The sequence below is a fragment of the Ischnura elegans genome, chromosome 3, assembly GCF_921293095.1.
Source record: "Ischnura elegans chromosome 3, ioIscEleg1.1, whole genome shotgun sequence".
Lineage (NCBI taxonomy): Eukaryota > Metazoa > Arthropoda > Insecta > Odonata > Coenagrionidae > Ischnura > Ischnura elegans.
Genome location: NC_060248.1, coordinates 48,969,686 through 48,987,762, shown reverse-complemented (window position 1 = coordinate 48,987,762; position 18,077 = coordinate 48,969,686). Strand labels below are relative to the sequence as shown.

Sequence of the window (18,077 nt, the reverse complement as noted above, 5' to 3'; positions counted from 1 at the left end):
ATTATTGCCTCAACAGAATATCGGCGCCGTGGCTTAGTTGGTTAAAGCGCCTGTCTAGTAAACAGGAGATCGGGAGTTCGAATCTCCCCGGGGCCTTTTTTTATTTATTGCATATTCCACCGTCGAAATGTATGCATTTTGTTATTTTCTCCGAACGGTTACGAACCTCATATCCGGCCTTCGTGTCATTGCGAACTCGTTCCTATGCGTATATTTGACGATCATGACGGTAAAGTTTGTTAAGTAGTGGTAAGTAATGCGTTTTCTGAATTTCATTAATGGGGTGATATTTTAGGGTGAAGTTTTGCGGATGAAGGTGAAAATAAAAAAATTTCATTCGGAAAATTGTTTTTTTTTCTTATAAAAACTACTAAATGCAGATAGTATTCTACCGATTAAGGTAGGTTTCCAGGTAGGAGATGCCTTCTTCAATTCACTGGAAGGCCGACTCCCTTTCAATCTATCTAAAAATCCTATTCTTTACCTTCTCCTCCCTCGTTTCCCTAGCATTCTGCCCTCCAACACCATTTTCAACAACCCCTCCCCGCTAAGTATTCGCTCCATCCATCCCTTCTGTCTCCTCCGTCTGTTATCTAAAAGCTGCCTCTTCTCGTCAACCATATCCAGCACTTCGTCGTTCCTTTTCCTCTCCCCCCATTTCACCCTCTCCATTCTTTTCCATACCCACATCTCGAATGCCTCCAATCTCCTCTCGTCTTTCTTCCTTAGTGTCCACGTTTTCGCACCGTAGAGAGCTGCACTCCAGATCAAACTCTTCACTAACCTTTTCTTTAAACTCTTACATAACGATCCTCTTAGAAGCTTTATCCTGTTCATGAACGCCTCCTTTGCTAGTGCTATTCGCTTCCTGGTGTCCTTGCTACTGTGTCCGTTTTCCTCTAATGTGCTGCCCAAATAGTTAAATTGCTCTACCTGCTCAAAAATTTCCCCAACTACTTTTATCTTGAGTCTCACAATCCTCCCTCGCGATACTTTACAAAACCGCATTACCTCAGTCTTCTTGTAAATAATCCTCATCCCATACTCCGAAATACTTGACATTTTGTTGGCTTACAATGCGCGCGATATGTTAAAACCTATTGTTATTCAGGTATAGAAGACGAGGACGTGGTGTTATTTCATTTTCAATTCAAGGCCATTGGTAAGCCAGCTGAAGAACCTGAGGCAGGAAGGCACTAAGCTTGGAATTTCCTCCTTTTCCGCCAAGTTAGCTCGAATCGATTCTGGGGGCTGTTCGTGGTAACGCCCACCTGTCCTTACATCAAGAATGCCCCTTACGAAAGCTATAGCCCAAGAATCGTGCATTTTGTTGTCCATATGGGATCATCTCCATGATACGAGAAATTCAGGAGTATCCACAATGATTTTTTTTAATTCTAGCATTCTGGAAAAGGCACCAGATGTCTTAGAGTCACATTAATTAATAAATAATAGTTTAATAGATAATGATGTGAAAATTCCTGTTGTCCATTCACACTGACGTCGTTACACAATCTTGTAGTATACTATGTTAGATGAATACAAGGAAAACTTCGTAGTGCGTAACAACGCAAATACCGCATATTGGACCGTGTAGTGAACATGTGGGAGTCCAATGCTGAATTCTGGTGATTAATCACCCCCTGCAAAATTCCCTAGAGGTAGCTCGCAGGGTATTATGTAGATATACACAACTCGCTATCGACTATATTATAGAAACTACAACTACATTTATCTACTATCAGGTGAATTTAATACCGGAGGTAATTTTTGTACGAGTGGATGAAGCTGTTCTTAAAAAATTACGGTAAAACGTCTGATTGGTGATGTGAGATGCAAATGAAAATATTTGTATTACCTATAAGTAATCATATAGAGCCACTTAGCGCCCGTACCAGTCATTCCAAGGCTTTTATATGGGACAAATGTCTCTACCATCTCTGAAAGAACAGACTCAATATTTTCACAAATCAATCGAGATCAAAAAGACGTAAAGGTTTTCACAGTACACATTCGGCGGCCGATCAGGGAGACTTCTCCTTGGAGTGGGGGTAACAAGGTCTGTTTGCACGTCATGCTGTTGAGGGGACTGCAGTTTTGCAAGGCTTTTCCCTGGATTCGCAACTACAGCTATGTTTTCCCTCAGGGAATACATAATCCAAACATGCGATATTCGTGGCCTATTAAAGGCTTATAATATCGAACCATCACGGCCTTTTTTCCTGTCATTTATTCGTTAAAGGAAAGTGTTGGTAAAAATTACACCACCACTCACACATCATTGTTAGTATAATTATGTATATTTGTCTGTATTAAATTTATTGGTACTGCCTGCTATTTCCGGTACTGTGGCTGCCCAATGTGAATCGTTTGACATGGACATTAGCATTAGGATTTGCTACCTCTTACTCGCCTTGCGAAAAATATTTATCGGCTTAGTTGACCCGGCTGGTCATATAATGTCATCTTTATTTCTTAGGCGAATTTAGGATTGGATAGTCCTTTCTTACAATTTAATTGTTTGAAAATCGCATACATCCATATCCTGGATGGTGGTAATGCTCCGAGGTGGGATGCGACCTTCAGGATTGCGGATAGGGACATTAACATGGCGCCATCGAGGCCGGCCAGGGTAATGTCTCGGCCATTTCACGTGTCATTGTGCATCTTAAACTATGTGGGAGACGCAGCAACGCTCACTCCCATTTCAAACACCCTGAAATTGCACTTTTTAATGCTCTCATTTATGTTTATGTTCCTTAATAAAGACTTAGTATTGTCAAAACCCGATCGGAAATAATTATCGGTGTGGAACGTACTAAGTGAAATTTAATACTCTTGAGATGGCTTACTGGATATGATGTTTAGGGCATGTAATTTTGAATTAGAATTATTTCTGTCTTTTATTTTGATAATTGAGCCCGAAATTCAGATGTACAAGGACTTGATTTGATCTGCGCCTTCGTTAATTAGCGCGCAAACTTGGAGCTGAATAGCAAATGACGGAGCCTTCACGCGCATCATAACATTGGTGCCTGGAGGAGGGGAATTATCGATCGCTGGAGAAAGTGCCCGTGAAAGTCAGGGACTCCCCTTAGAGTCGAGCATTTAAAGGGAAGGGGACCTTAAAGGGTTTCGTGAATGACGTGACGTGAGGCATGGGAAGTCAGGCCACAAGAAAAACGCGTCTGTTTACAAAAATGATTGACCTACAGATCACTCTGCTATCCTTCTCGATGGAGATGAATTTCATTTAACTTTGCCCTTATATCAAACATGAAGTATGTTGATGAATTTATAAACGTTTACGTGTTAATATAAACAAATTTATGAATTGATAAGAAAGTGAATAATGAATTGAGAGATATTTTGCCGAACGGATAGATATGGGAATTCGTTTTTCCCCCGAACCATAAAGGACTTTAATAAACGCTAGTCCCAACCTCGTTAGAGCACTTAATTTTTTTCAGTTGTAAACGGCTGGTGTCCTAACACCCCCTGCCACACGCCTTTAAGGCGGCTCGCGGGGTATTATGTAGATGTAGATTTATTTGTGGAACTGTTAGCTTATTACGTATAATAGGTGACGATAAAAAGGTTTCAGTTGATTCAATATGGGGTGTTTAATAGAAGATAATTCACATAAAAAAAAATATTATAACTTTGAAATGGCATATAATTTTAGAATGGTCGGAAAGTGATTGTTTTTTTAATAGCCATTTACTCTACGCTTATGTAAATGCGCTTTCTACATCTAAATACCTTTAAAACGAGTCAAAATTTAATGCAAAAGAATCATTATTTGCGAAGAAATAAAATATGATCCAGGGAACGTTTTGAGTGAAAATGTGAAAAAAATTCTGTATTTTATATAAAGTTCATTGCGAGCCTCGGTGACGACGGGGTAGTGTCCTCGCCTGTCAAACAGGAGGTCGCGCTTTCGGGTCCCGCCTGAGTATGTTGCCCCATATTCAGGATGTGGTTGTTCATGCTCCTGTAATCGTGAAAGAAAACTTGTTTTAAACCCAGCTTTAAAGGCCAATATGAACTGTTTCCGGTAGTGTGGGAATAAATAAAAATATTAATTAATTAAAAAAATCACTAGCCTTCGACACCGAGGTTCACCACCACAATATCTATGGTTTTCACTGTTTTGCCAACGGTACTAAGGAGGAGTATTTAGTTTGCGGTGTTTGGTAGGACAGGGCGCGCGGTGGTAAACACCACGTGCGACCCACGTGGAGAGCATGAGCCCTGCACGGCTGCCGAACTAATCGCAGTAGTGAACTCCACCACTCCGCTGCGTCTCGGCACGCCCAGAACATATACTCCCTGTCACTTATCTCTCCTCCGCAATCAAACCGTACGAAGCGTTCCCTCACTCCGCCTCTATGTATCAGCCGGTCGCCGCGACTGAGTGTTTACGCGGACACGTCATCCATCCCTCCTGCTTTGCAGAGACGGCGCTATCCCAGAGGACATCCCCGACCAGTTGTGTCATCCAGTCGCGATCGCGCTGATAGCAGTGTCCACCAAGTTCGCCAGGGCAAAATTTTGGGATTCCCAGTCGTCCAACCGGCCAGTTCCTTTCTTGTGCCTCTCGTGGATTTTCCGCTGGAGTACCTCATCGACATAAAACCCTGCGATGTACTTTAGGGGTTAACTATCTGGGAGTAAAGATAACTTCAAACCTATTGTGAGGAACACACGTGAGAAATACTAGTCGCAGGGCCTTGAGGGAACTCGGATTCCTCAAGCGTGTTAAAGGATATTTCTCGGATGAAGAAGTGACATGAAAGTACTTCTAGAGACTCGCCAGGCCGCAACTCGGGTATGCGCCAAGAAAATAGAACCCAGCGCAAAAATATTTATCCGTGAACTGAAGAAATAACTAAGAAACATGGTTTGAATCACCAAAACCAGAGCAGAGAACGTTCCACAGCTTTTGTACGAATGGTGCTCTGAAGCTGCTAGTCTTCTGTGAGGAGGCTGCAGCAGATCCAGTGTGCTAGTTATAGGCTTAAATTCCTTAGTGATATAAGAACCAGCATTAAAAAAATAGAGCAACACGGAGTGCGCCAGCTTAGAACCGCACTAAATTTCCAGGCCCGAAAGATGCGATATATAAGTTAATTTACCGAACGGATAGGTATGGTAATTCATTTTTTTCTTGAACAACAATGGACTTGAGCAAATTTTAGGTGGTACCCTGGCAGTGAAATACCTCACAACCCTCTCCTATTTTTGTCAACTACTAACAACTACCGCCACATTACTATTGAGGTGGCTTGCGGGGAAGGATGTAAATGTAGATGAAGGGTGTTTGGCAGGGGGTGAGCTGTTTTTTGAAAATCTGCATACGGCATACAATACTACAGATGTGCACTTCATCGGAGTCGTGAAAAATTATACCTGTACGTGAATCCGGGCGGAATGAGCTGCCAGTGAATATGATTCGCTCCATTCGACAGTGAAACAGACTGCACAGGTACACTTAAATGGAATCTCTGTGCATGCATATCGAAGAATCAGGCATGCAGACATTTTAGGAAAGCCTTTTCGCGCTGTTGGTAACATTAATATTCCACTAATGAGTACATTGGCCAACCCTATGGTGGCTTTCGAAAGGTGGTGGTGGTATTTTATCTATCCATGGCAGCATATGTTAAAAATTATTGGGTGTAATATATATTAGCTTTGGCATTTCACATAGGCTCTAAAGCAACTGTATCAAAGTATGAAAGATACTATTCTCTCTCTTTTTTCCTGAGTACCGTAATTCAGAATATCATGAAGCAATGCGAAAGATCCACAGAGAAAAAATCATCCACCTTGACCGGGATTCGAACCCGGATCCCCCGATTTCCGGTCGAAACTTTAGCCAGTTAAGCTATCGAGGCGTATACTTTAAACTATCATGAAGTAAGTCGAAGGGAAAATTTTGCGCTAAAAAATACTGTACTTCATTGCTGTTAGGTGTTTTTGGTTTCATTGGTATATTATAACTTGATTAGCCTGGATGTTTATTTTGAGTTGGCCTATAACTCCTCAAAGAATTGCAAGGAAGCCCACTGGTCCTTGCGAGAGCAACGGATTGGCAGATAGGCACGGGCGAAGTCACAGCCAAGGCTATAATCGGCCACGAGCCAATCGCACACTTCGGCCAACTTCCAATTTCCTCCTTCCAAAGAAATCCACTCGATTTGTTTTCGTTGCGTAGCTCGAGCGGTATTTCCCGATCTCTTTCCTCCACTAACTCAATCCCGCTCCACCCTTAAGAAAAGTGGGTATCGTTCTCCTCTTGACGTCTGATACGCCGAAAAAGCTCTGTTACATCATTTCCGATCCATCCGGAAGCCGAGCCTACCCCACACCTCGCACAAAGCAGATAGACAATGTGTCCGAGAATTGATAGAATGAAGAAATTGAATACAAATAAAATAAAAAAAAAGATTAAAATAAAACAATCTTTTCCAAAAACAGTATAAAATGGCCCAAAAAGTGAAAAAATAAGCTTTCCGTTACGCGGAGAATAAAGCATTGGTGCTGAATAGGTTTGAAAGAAGGAGCCTCACTCGTAAGTATTGGCAAGTAAGTATTAATACATAAACTTAATCAGAAATCACGCTTAATTTTCGAGTGATGAAAACCCTAATTTGTTACTTTTTAGCGCATTTTATACGGTTTTTGGAAAATAGCGTGTTTTCGAAGGATTTCTCAATTTCATTTTTATTTTCTCCTTTAAGCGATGAATTATGGAATCGATAAAACCAGAGCTGTTAAAGAAATTTCTGCTAAATTATTTATAACTGACGTCATTTATGGAGAAAAATTTCCATTTGGAAATTTAGTTCATTATTTAGAGCATAGTGGAACAAAATTTCAAATGTCTGGTTGTAGAATATAATAATTGTCATTAGAGCGATGATGGGTCCAAATTTTCAAGCCAATTCGAAAATGGGAAGTGGGTTAAAAAATCAATCGCAAGATTCCATCGATGATACAGACGAAGCATGCCAATAAAAAGTGTGCACTAAGAATGAGAAAGTGGAGCCAAGGTAAGTACGTTGTTTTACCCAAGTCTGCCGTCGTAACTAAAAGTAATTCGTTCTTGAAATGTTAGCAGCCATTATTCTAAAGCGCGTCATAGCATGCTGGATATACGCTTAGCTCAAGCTTCCTGAATGAATTCGAAGCACCTTTTTATCACTATATCCGGGAAAATAAACACTCTTTATCGGTCAATGGGAAAACCAAGAAGTCAACTATGGTGATAAAGAACGCAAGGGACCGCAACCACAAGAGGCGATAATGGGTAAAGTAGTAAGACGAAAAGAAACGAGGTGAAACTGGACAGAATAGGTGACCCAATTAAATCAATGGTGGCGAGGCTTCTCTTCCAAAGTATTTTAGAACTACAAAGGGAATAACAACGGAGTGAGAAGCTACAAAAGCGTATCCTCAATGAGAATGCAGGATACAGGATCATCAATTTATAATATACCAATGAGAGCTAAAACACCAAAGAGCAATGAGTACAGCTTTTTTTGTCGCAAAAAAATTTAGTAACTACCCCGTATTTATAATTTAGTTAATATAATATATTAATTAAATTATAAATTCGGGGGTTATAATAATTTAATGAGTAGTAGTACCCCGTGCAATCAAGGACTTCAATAAATTATAGGTGGGTATTAGTACTCAAATATCTCCATCGCGCACCATCTTTGCTCTTTCAGATAATGTGCTACCTCCCCCGCCGGGAGCCTATAAGGCGGCTCGCGGGGTAATATGTGGATGTGAACAGAAACTTTGGAATCTACATCAGGACCTTGCAATGAGCATTATTCAATTTCATCATTTCTTGGTAGCCATAACATTGCATTGTACATGACATGGTACTTCTCTAATTGATGTGAAAATATTTGCGAACTGACCAAAGGGAATGCGTATAATTCTATTATAATATCACGTCATCACATACTATGAACCCTGAAATAGTTTAATTTCCACCGCCCATTGATTGAAAACAAATATATGTTAGTTGAAACAATCATATTTTTTCAGAGCTTTTCTCTAGAATTTAAGAAGCAATTATTTTACGAGGTCAAAATAAAATTCCACTCACTAAATCCGAGTGATAGTTCTTTTAATTCATTAAATTACTTCGAGAGAAACATTCTCCGGTCGGTAGGAGCCAGACGTCCTAAAACGCAATTGCAATAATAATGTGCAGGCGTTTGAAGTACTTCATGTATATAACGCTGGGGAAGAAAATGAGAGCACAGAGACCCTGTGTAATTTTGCGCAATTCGAAAACTTCATCATGGCTCCAATAGATATAATATCTTACATTTAGAAATATTACATGCATAAATCGATTCCAAAATTGACGATTAACCATTTATTTGCGGAAAGTTGTTATTTTTCCCTGACGCTGAAATTACATCAAATCACACCTTAGACTTATTACTGGGAAAAATGATACATGCTCATCAGTGCCAACCAGGTATTTTATGGATGTATAGTTCAGAGTAACAACTAGTAGTACAATAAATAGCTAAATAGACACATACAAGAAATGTACCTATAATTTTGAAAATTTACCTATGGTAAAGCTGGTTGATGTAGATGATTTTCCTCTCTCCATTTTATTAATTGTTTCAGTTTCAATAAATTTCAACATATGTCCTGGCTAGGGATGACACAAATTCATCGATGTAAGTAATGAAGGGGACAACAGATTACATTATTAAACTGTGCACTGTACACTGATGAAGTCCACTTTTATTAGAAATTCATCTATTACTGATATCAATTCCAGCATTTTTTTACTTCAAAAAATTATAACTGTCGCCTTAATCGTACATCGTAGCACTGTGTGTTATTTCCACTATCGATGGACATTGATTGAAAAACCTGTTTAACAATGGAATACTTCTGATTTTGGGATTGGCCTAGACCAGCGTTGAGCATTGACGGAATCAATCGCAAATTCACTTTAAGGGTGTGATATATCTGCCTCGTTGCAATTTTCAGACGTTGCATCACAACATCGGACGTTCCTCTATATCAGAAGCGTATGATTTGTAGGAAGGCTGCATTAACGATAATTATGACTCGACTTTCTTCATTAGCACGATAAGGGATAGGCATCATTTTGAATCACCCGTCTGATATGAAGTCAGTCAAGTGTCTCAGTTCATACCACACTATAGTAAAGCCCTATCACGTGACAACCGTCATTGAGTGCGCATCTCGTGTGCCGAGGGTTCCAACCGGAGGTGTAATTAGCTTAGCAAGTTTAGTGATGGATGAAAAGTAATCCAAGGTTTATTGCCCATGCGCTTCATCAAACGCGTTGAGTATCCTTGTATCCAGGGGATCTTAGACGCAAGTCTGTCATATAATCGCGTGTATAATTCACATCGGATGCACTCGTGGCTTATGGGGAAAATTAATGGGTGACTTCATTCTTTTTTTTTGCTGTTATTTTGAAATGAAGTATTAACCGATAACGTAAAAGTAAAATGTAAAAATGTATTAAAAGTTTTAATGGGTTATAATGCGAAACAAAATGTTTTTGAAATGTTTATCTACTGGTGTTCATTTGAAGATTTTTTAATAATAAAAAGAATAAGTATAAAGGGAAGCATGCCGCAAACTATTGTTAACGATTTAAATGTGCTCAGCCTTTTAAGTATTATTAGTAGACTAGGTACACAAGTATCGTAGTGGTTGAAATAAGGTTAGTTTTTATATCCTGGAGTAAAATAACTCCACGATTTTTACTCGGGTAATAGTTTCGCCGGCTATTTACATTTTTATGAATTTCGCTTTCGGCTGGTGAGGGACTTTAGACGAATTTTGTCTTGAAGATATTTATTCACGGGTTTTTAAACAAATTTTCATTCCATTTATAAGAGTGATAGATTTATGTTTTGCTTTTGAGTATTGAGAGTTTTCTTTTTCCATTTTGGAGAATGGTATATTTCTTTTTACTTTGAAATATGACGGGATGTACCTCTTTGGTACCAGTAACTGAATTCGTTAGTGTCATGTATGCACGACTGAGTTTTCTCCGCGCAATTTCTCCTAATAATCTCTTCTAATCTAGTAAATAATGTCAATCATGAAAATTTATGGAAAAAATCGTTAAAGTATAAATTATTTTTGCTATTATGAAGCTGTTCCATCTTCGTGGATAAAATCTTGTTTTGGAATAAGTTTTTCATTTTGATTTATGTTTATGATTCTATAGCATAAAATTACTTGCTAATACTTTGACTTTTAGCCTTGATTGTGTTCTATTGCGCGCTTGCATCGATTTTCCGATCATTAGATATCAGCAATTAAAAAGAACAAACTTTGTATTTATCAACCAATTTATTTTCGTGTACAACTAGTCTCGACGCAGCGGCGTCATCCTTTTGTACCTGAGGATGACGCCGCAGCATCGAAATTAGTTGTACCACGAAAATAAATTGGTGGATAATAAAAAAGTTTGTTCTTTTTAATTGTTGAAATGAACTTCCACAACGTTGAGCCTGAGACAATAGAGATTATTAGATATCAGCCTTGCATACAATCCGTATCGAAGATATACAACTGAAATCACCGCGGCATTTAGTGGCAATGAAATATTTTATGTCTTTATAGGGTCATCAATGTTAATAGCTGCATATCTCTTCCTATTGTTATCACGTTTGACCCTTATGCTTCCGGAATTTCTTATGCACACATCGCAATGCCTCTACGTGCTGTTACGCACGGGCCTCCCCGTTTCAAGGAGGCCAAAAATCAATAAGTAATTCGAGTCGCCATGGGACTGTGGTAGGTGGTGGCTTGGGTAGGCATCGTGATCACTTCATGAGCTTCATGGGGATTCCCCTAAATGGACAAAATCTGAGGATTGGCCAGTGTCTATAATGCATCTTGGATTGTTTTCGATGGATGATTACAATTCCTTCTCTTTATTTCGCCTGACCTCCCTCTTTCCACAAGCTCTGACCTCCCACTTTGCTGCTGATCGCAAGATATATCTAGGATAATGACACACATGATCTTTAGTTAAATGTTCTTTTGCATAATTCAGACTGAATTCGAGCCGAGTTCTTAAGCCGAATAATAAATTTATATTTTACAATGCTGGCACGGTAGACATACAGTTATTATTCAACCGACCTTTTCATTTTTTATTGTTTTAGATTTATGAATTCGACTTATTTATTCAAGATGATCTAAAATTAGTGATTGGAGCATATTTACCTTCATTGCAAAAACATCATGAATATTGAAAATATGATGTAGGTAAAGCCTGTACCCTGATATCTAGTTGCCCTAAACACCGATGTAGTGAATAGAATATGGATAAATACTTATTGATTATTAAGATTCGGAGAATCAGATGATGCATGTGTCGTCGTTGATGCATATATTTTTTTACCATTCGTAACATATTTCAGGACGTTTTAATTTGCCGTGATGATTCTATTTGTTGCGAGGAATTTTGGTACCAATATTATGTTTTTGTTTAAATGTGAATTATATGCTAAAGGGTTAGAGAAGCACTGTTATGGAGGCCAGTCACCAAATGTAAGTGATCGTAAAATGAAGACGGAAAAAAGGAAGTGTTAGTGGAAAAATTTCCATCTTCTCTATTAATAATAAGATGAAAATGCTGATGATTATGTTCATTTAAGTGTACAGTAATATTTATACTCACAATGTGTTGGATAATTTCTAAGCATTTTACTCTCCACAAAATGAAAAAGTTCATGCGTGCAACTACAGAAAATTTGATAGATTTTTGTTGTCCACATGTATTGAATCAGTTGAGGATTGGTACATTAATTGTGAATAGCTGCAATGATTTATGAATTTATTTTGCATTTACATAAACATTCGTATTTTTCACGATTGTAAATATATATTTTTGTCAATATGGAAAAATCCCACTCCACCACGCTTGAGTCTTCGGATTTTAATTTGCGAATTAATTAAAGACCTGCAGATTACAGATTTGAAAACAAAATACTATAGTAAAAAAGTTTACACGTATTTTTATGGGGAAAATACAATACAAAATATATACCTTTCTTCGGCAATATTCAATTAATAATCGTCCTCGAATAATAGAAAGATCAGCTTGCAATCGTTCACGCCCGGCGTGCTGAAAACCATGGATCGATGCACTCTAGTTTGGCTCGCTGGAAGGAGGTGGGGCTATCTGGTCCATGCATCGCATCGCACTTGGGACTCTGGAGACATCGGCGTGGCGCCAGATTGCAGTTCCACTCTCATTGTGACGTAATGCGGCGATCGGGGTTGGTGACCCAGACGAGGCGGAAGGGAGAGCGAAAAACCGCATAGGGCCCCATCCTGTGATCCGTCGACACGACGCGACGTGAGAAGAGCGGGGAAGGCAATTGAAGTGACGAGCCCCCAAGACGTCATGTCCGCCATCTTACGTTAGCTGAAAGCCCTGCGGAAGCGTAACGTCATTCAATTTTATGGTTTTACGCGAGGAGAGTACCTCTTTTCCGGTAGACGACACACTTCGACAGGCGGGATGGCTTTTCGTGACCGAGGCGCTCTGCATTTAGGCCGAAAGAATATTTATAGTTGTTAATGGAAGACCCTCAAGGGGGAATAAAAGGAGGATACGCAACCCCCCATCCGAAATGAGGTACACACATATCTGTATTGCGGTATATTTTTCTAATTCGACGTATCATTGAGCTCGTAATTTCCTTAACGATGTATTCCTCTCAAAACGTAGTTCTACTTGGAAAGTTTTGGGGTAGGTTGATAAAAAGTACAGCAGACCCCCACTTTACGGTGTATTTGACTGACGGTCTGACTGATTTTATATCTTTTATTAAAATGCTCTTTACCTGTATCAATGCATGCTCGTCACTATTGAAAGTCTAGTTCTACTCTAGGTATCAAATATTTTTTATTAAAAATAAGTGGCAGAATATTTTGGCGACTGAAGTGCGATGGGTTGAAGAGAACAAGACCTGTTGTGAAAGTTCTTTTATGAATGAAAATATAGGAGGAGACGGATGCAGTACTGAAGAAAGGGATTTGGGATGAATCGAAACAACTTCCTTACCCAAGCTATTGTCTTCCATTGTATTATTGCTGTTAATTACTATGCTGTATTTCATTGATTAGCCATGCCTGTCCGCTTTCTATTCCATAACAGACAACCTATAAATCGTGCCGACCGACCATTTGCGCCATGATGGAAGGGTAGTTTAGAAAGTGTGGAGAGAAACCCGGCGTCGGCGTTAGCCTTCCCTTAACGAAAGGCGCCAAAGGGACCACGGATTCACGTCCCATACGGCGGACGGAGTGTTGCGCTTGAAATGTTCTCCACACAACATTCAAGCAGGTATCGGGCAGTCTTTGAAAATTATCTGCCACCGCCGGGATTTGAACCCGAGCTCACGGGGTGGGAAGCCAACACTCTAGCCACCACACTAACCCGATCCCCACCTATAAATCCTCTCTTTCTTATTACCGTAGGGTAATATATTTATAGAATATTATTCTGTGTTATTCCTGATGTCAGTATTCTCTCAACCCTTAGTAGATCCGATGTTTTCATTATTTGTAAGCTCATTTCCATTTTATTTTATAGATCCGTAGGAAATTTAGGAACAGAGTTGTGGCCCAGTGGGTAGTGCGAATGGATACTGACCGTATTTGATACTGATCCCGGGTTAAAATCTTTGTTGAAGCATTCAGATGCCTCACAGAAATTAGACTCAGTTGAAGGTCACCAAGGGAAAGGGGGTTACCCGTCTTCCCTGAATCACGCTCTCAGTCTTCAAATATCCATGCCAAACTTCCGGTTTTTATCACAGAGTGAATGTTGCTGCAATTTTTAACAGTGGGTCGGTTTCGGAATTATATTTGTCATGTTGTTGTTGGAAGTCTGCCGCGTAGAATTTTAGCCCGCGGCGATGTGACCTCTTATTAAACGCGCAGTGAGTTGGCAGGCGCTGTCCCGCGAAGCCGTATTGAGTTCAGTTTGTCTGACGGGCGTTTGTTTTGATTCCCCCGCACTTTGGCATTTCGCTCGCCGTGGCTTCGACTCATCCCTGACAGAAGTCCAGCTGTTTTGTCACGGCGCCTAACATTTAGGTCGAAAAGGGTTCAGGTGATTGCATCACTGGTGCAATCCATTTTGTTTGTATTTGTGAATGCATAAACACAAAACAATATGAAAAAAGGCTCAATATGTACCGCTTTGGAAGGTAGGAACTGCTATTTATCTTTTTTGTGACGCATTATTGAAATACGTGCTTTCCCCCACCACAAGTTTTTATTTGTTTTCAGTTCCATGTGTGCATCGACGCAATATTTAAAATCAATTCTTTTTTGCATAACATTTTCTATTGGTTTTCAATCATAAATTATTTTTTATTGTTATTTATTTTTTCAGTTTATTTAATTATAATCCCTTTCCATTACCGATGCATTTAATCATTGGCTCTGCGCCTCGTTGTAATTAGACAATGCTCTATTTTTGATTATCGTTCCTCGAGACATTTTTTGCGGATGAGATATTGCGTATTGGTTATCACATGCGTCTTAAACTGATCGTAAACTCTTAAATCTTCCCATCCTTTCTTTTCGTTCTTCTCAAGCTATCGTAAAAGGATGACCAGATTTTTTGCGTAATTAATTGTAAATTTCACAAGCACCAAGGATAGCTGTACATTTATTTTTCTCTTGGTATCACTTGAACGGAGAAGAGATTCTTTTTCACCCAATCAATGATATTTCTTATTTTCCACATGTATACATACCACACCTTGTTGGCACCTGAAAGAAGGTACACCGAGGATTGGGTTGGTGTGGTTGCTAGGGTGTTGGCTTCCCTTCCCGTGGGCCCAGATTTAAATCTCTGCGGTGGCAGAGATTTTGCAGATACTACCCGATTTCAACTTAAGTGCTTTTTGGAGAACACTTCTAGTGTAACACTTAGTCTGTCAGGTTGGACGTCAATCCGTGATATCCTTCGCGTCTTTCGCTATAAGAGGATGCTAATTTCGACGCCGGGTTTCACGGACTCCTTTAATCTCTACACTTCGGCGTAAATGACCTATGCTGTCAGTCACCTCCTCCAGATACCATGCCAATAAGGCCCACAAATAATTCTTATGAGATTTCATCTCGCTGTTACGGTATTTCGCTCCGTCGCATACGTTGATTCATATTTATCCAGTACTCAATGTCGCCGGTGAGACTTTAATCAAAAGAGATTTTTCTGCATATTAATTCCTATGTCATCAGTTGTCCGCCACCTCCGTGAATAAAAAGCGCTGTGTCTATCATCTCCACGATTTTACGCACTGTCCAGTGGCATGGAATGGGTTGGGCACTTATCCAGGCTAGAGAGTATTAAGATTCGGTAGAAGGAGTAGATGAGGTAAGTAATGGAATAGGATGGAGATGGGCAAGGATTTTGTATTAAGGGAGAAGTCGGGTATTGAAGATACAAGTTCAAGAGTGGAGATAAAAGGAATGGAGTGCGTAGGACCTGATGAATGATAGAGCCCCAATTGTTTATCAGTTTCGTCAAATTTTTATGTGAAGAAAAATAATCCTTAGCCTACAATTGTTGATGTTGCCCTATCACAACAACCTTTGCTGCAAAAGGAAGAGTATGTGTGTTAAAAGCCGATACCAGTTTCTTAAACGCCTTAGTTGGTGGATTGTAGAATTTAAATTATCAAATACAGTCGGTGGCATGTCTATAGCGGCATAAATTCTCTGGTTGAATGGGTTATTTTTAGAGAGGTGTTTCTGCCAGCAAAGGAATTCATTTAGAGCTTACTTTATAAAAATAAAATATTTGATAACAACTAGTTATTTTGGATAAACAGTAATTGCTGTAACATTTTTAAAGTTTGTTATGAGAACTTCGAATCTCAACTCTTTCGGACATCAATATTTCAATTTATTAAAAAGCCTATTTATGTCCACTAAGGTGGCCAAACCCCTTGACTTCGTCTCTGATTCTGTTCATATGTATGAAAACGCACCCTAATAATATACATTACGTGTTCAGGCCGCACATGGTGAACTACATGTCTATAGTGCGAAATAACTCACTTTGTAATGTTCCAAAAATTTTTATTATTCTTCATAATTGTTCATAAGGAAGAATATACACGTTATTATATATTCAACGATTAGATAACCATTGTCACGGATAATGACTATCTAGTAGTCGGAGTAACAAAAATTTTGTGAAATATTTAAAAGTGAGTTATTTCGCGCTAAAGCACCCTAAAACAACCCAGAGTTTGATCGAAAAGAGGTCAGAGACTGAAGATCCTTAGTAGGACATCGCGTTAGTCATTTTGGGGACCAAAAACCGGTCATAGATGCTTATTGTTAGTTCACTCCACCTTACCTGCCAGTGGTATCTCAGCTATCGGGCTTCGGTTGCATTCGGTCTTACGTCAAAGACAGTTGTTTAGCTTCTTGGAAGTGTAACGACAGGATTAGATTGATCATAGGCGACTTTATTGATCGTCAGAAGTGCTCAAATGGAAAAACTGCAGTTTTGCTCGCAATTTCACTATTTATCCGGTAGAAAAAAATATTTGGTACGATGAAAATATGTTATAAATTCGGTATACGGTCGTAAAGTAAGTAACAGAAATGCATGATTAGTGGTGGATTTGGCTTGGCGTGATAAGAAGAGTTCATTTGATGCAGCGACCTTATCTTATCGTGCTTCCCATGACGAGGAATGCATCGCTGCAACTTCTGGCGCACCTAATGCCAAAACAATCATTTCTTTCGTTTGACCAAGACTTTCGGAGATAGCTTTAATTTCGTTTGCCTCGAGCAACACTGTGGGAAGGGCGGAGAAGATAAAAGGCCTCATTGAGAGAGTAAAGAGGAATAACCCTTCTGGCGAAATTATAAAAGAAATTCAGGGTTATCGTAAAACAATGGTGAAGTTTTGAACATAAAATTTAATGAAAATAGCATTAAAATTTATGTTTTTTTTATTGTTAGAATTTGTCGTCTCCAACAATTGTTTTCAGTAATTAATAAATTTCAATCGTAGTGCTGAAGTACCCTACTCAAGGAATTTTTTCAGGGATCGGGCAGCCTTCTGAAAAACATTTGCCACCCTATCCTACGGTTTCCCTACGAACGACAGAAACCATACCATTCTTTTATGATAACCCTGTCCAATGTGGGAAATGAGATTGGCGGAGAAGGTTGTAAAGGGTGGGGATAATGGACTCGCCCCCAATTTTTAAATAATATCGACTTTGGTAGAGTTAGAATAATAAATTACCCATATGTTTTTCTATTACTCGATCCGTTACCCTCGAGTTATCGAGCCATCCGCGGCGAAAATACGACAGTCTAAACCCTTTCGCAGATAGGTTGATGGCGTCACGAACTCACGCCGAGCGGGTCACCGTTTCTCGCATTTCCTCGGTCTCTTGCATAGTGCTCGCGTGGTTTTTGTCGTTTATACTCTACTAAGCCATTACTTCCTCAAAGAATGGTTCTCCCTAAACGAGTAGATGAACTAGAACTATAATGACGACACAAGCTCAGGAAAATTAGGCGGAAACTTTTGCGTTTCCTTGTTTCACTTTTGAGAGAGAATGGCTGGCTGGGGAAGATTTTTTCATCCAAACTTATTTTTCCCTTGAATTTACCAATTTAAAAATTGCAACCTTCAATCAGAATGAACGATCTTACTGCGGCTGCAGCGTAATCCTGATCTTGACAAAAGACGCCCAGATGAAATTTAGGTCCGACCCATAGTCCTGTGCCTTCTTGAATTATCCTCCTCTCAGGGCTGAAGATGGTGTTAGGATTACTCTGAAAACCCCTGTCGCCACTGGGATTTGAAGTTGAAACTGAGGAATGGGAAGTTAATTCTTCTACACAGCACCCTGAACCGCTACTGGTGCCGGTCAAATTTTTCTCAATTTTTCCTTATTACCGCTAATCCTGCTCACTGCTTGTTTTATTTTATAAATATATATTCATTGAACTTCAGGAATAGTTTTCATACCGGA

At 39.4% G+C, this 18,077-nt stretch overlaps 1 non-coding gene across 1 annotated transcript; it reads left to right on the top strand.

Moving 5' to 3' along the window:
- The first annotated feature begins 22 nt into the window (after positions 1-22).
- On the top strand, positions 23-96 carry Trnat-agu. The gene has a single exon. It is a non-coding gene; the product is annotated as a tRNA-Thr (tRNA).
- Positions 97-18,077: the final 17,981 nt, after the last annotated feature.